Genomic DNA, 2,265 nt, shown 5'->3' on the forward strand with positions numbered 1-2,265 from the left:
CTTGCACCCACCTGGGTGGGCATGAGCAGAGCCTGAGCAAGTGGTCTGCACTCTGGCCTGGTGTCCGCTGGAGCTGGCCAGGAGTGTCTGCGCACGGTCTCTTGCAGGTCCAGTGGGCCCTCCCTGCGCCCATTGGGGCACTGACCTTATGTCTGTTGGGGTGTGTCTGAGGGGCACCTGGATTCGTGACCCCACGCACCTGGGCCAGTGAATGAGGGCATTTCCCTATGTGCAGCCGCGCGACTCAAGGGGAGGGTTGGGGAGTGGGTGAGCACACTTCTGCACCTGCATTCCTCAATAATGTTCTATCACTCCCAAACTTTCCTCCCCTCTCCACAGTTCACAAGAGAAAAATATAAAGGAAAATTACATTCTCACATGCACAGCAGTATGCTGTTTCTTCTCTTTTAGCGCCTATGCCACCTGGTTGAGTCCTGTCTCTGCCAGTGGACAGAGATCTGCTCTCCTTCCGACTCCTCTCTGGGGAAGCCTGTGGTCACCAAAAAGCCTTTGTGTACTTCCAGCTGCAGTTCGTGTAGCCACCCCAGTCAGAAATCCCATCTCGTCCCTTTTTCCTTCTCTATCCTCACTAAACAGGTTGTTCCCAGATGGTTTTTCTCTAATCCAGCAGTGTTAAGGCTCGACTCCTGCCAGTGTCCAGCTTCTCACTGAGATATTCTGTCTGCAATTAGTCCAAACTACAGATGGGTCTCGGAAGCCTGAAAGTGCAGCCTCCCCTCACTCATCCGCCATCTTCTCCCCTCCAGAAGGCTAAGAATTTAAAAGAACTTACATTCTGCCCTAATAACAGCTTAATCAATAGGAACTGGTGGCCATTCCAGTGTCTGTCACAACCAAGGGGTATTTTTGCAGACCTGATGAGCAAATTTTGTGAAATATTTATTGTGAAGGAAGAAAGTTTGGTGGATCTTCACTGCAGACTTTGGGTGCCTGGTGTTTTGGATCAGTATCGACTGCATGGCCTTGCAAGATATATGGGCTTTTAATACAGGGATCCTCTGTGGATGGGCTGGGAGATAACTTTTCTTCTGACTTGGTGAGCATTTTTAGGCCTCCATATTTTTCCAATGGTAACAATAGGTTGCATGTAATCTACAGTGAATATTAGTTGGTCCCCAAGAGTACCATTGGTAAGTCTGTGGAGCAGAAAAGCCCTCACAGCCTCATGCTAAGAGGCAATTCAGTGGCTGGAACATGGTCCCCTCAGCTTCAGTCACAGCACCAGCTTTGCCATTGCTGATGGCTCTTTGGTTGGAATTTGGTTGGAAGATGGGGTGTACAACAGTTTCAGTTTATTCTTAGCTTCTGCTGCCCTTAGAAATTTATGCTTCACATATATGTCAGTACTTTTCCACTTGTGATAATATTCAGTGACACTAGTCAGTGATTTCCAAGGCAGAAAATCTTGATGTATATCGTTGAATCATTTGCCGTATTTTTACAGTACCTCTTCAAATAAACTAGCTTCAGAGGATGACTATTCTCTCATTTTATCTCTGCATAAAACAGGTCACCCAAGTGTCACTAATACATTAATTGCACTGCTGAAATCATAGTTGTGGCTATACAGTGTATCTATAGCATGAGACAAGGTGATGTCTGCAGAAGCAGCAGATGCACTCATATGCAAAAGAGGCTGCCTTACAGAACTGCTGCAGTCAAGGGCTTCAGCAAATGTCCTAACAGCACATGATACAACTAAGAACTGGTCAATCTGTCCACCTGTAAGTGGCCTATTTTGAGTCCAAAGTTTAACTTTCAGTTTTGACTGTTCCTTCTCATCTGATTCTCCTTCTAAGAGCATTTCTGAAATTTCTGCTTGATATCTAGGTCCCACTCTGATTTCACCTTTGTCATCTGACAACTTCTAGACTAAGAAGTAGAAAAAGATATCCCCTTTATCAAGATTTAACAATATTGACTCTATCTCATTTAGATAGGCAACACTGCATTTCTCCCTGATGTGTTGCAGGCAGAGATTCATATTGGTGTGAACTGATGTTTCAACTGATGTTTCTGTTTATCTGTTCAGTTGGCCTCAATTGTTTCAGATTCTTTCTCAATTTCTTTAGCATGCTTCTCTGTAAGCATTATCAGCATGTTGGAAGTATCCCATCTATAAATGCACACTACTTTTGCCTCCACATTGACAGTTGCTGCCTTGCTGAGTTCTCCCATCATCCTGATTAGGTACAGATTGCTGGAGGAATTATTAAAGTATAAATAACGTCAGAACTGATACAT

At 44.8% G+C, this 2,265-nt stretch overlaps 1 pseudogene; it reads right to left on the minus strand.

Annotated features, from left to right (window-relative positions):
* Window positions 1-848: 848 nt before the first annotated feature.
* LOC150009847 (metastasis-associated protein MTA3 pseudogene) lies at window positions 849-2,265 on the minus strand (annotated as a pseudogene).

The sequence above is a fragment of the Furipterus horrens genome, unplaced genomic scaffold (genome assembly GCF_987537825.1).
Source record: "Furipterus horrens unplaced genomic scaffold, mFurHor1.1.pri manual_scaffold_5, whole genome shotgun sequence".
NCBI lineage: Eukaryota > Metazoa > Chordata > Mammalia > Chiroptera > Furipteridae > Furipterus > Furipterus horrens.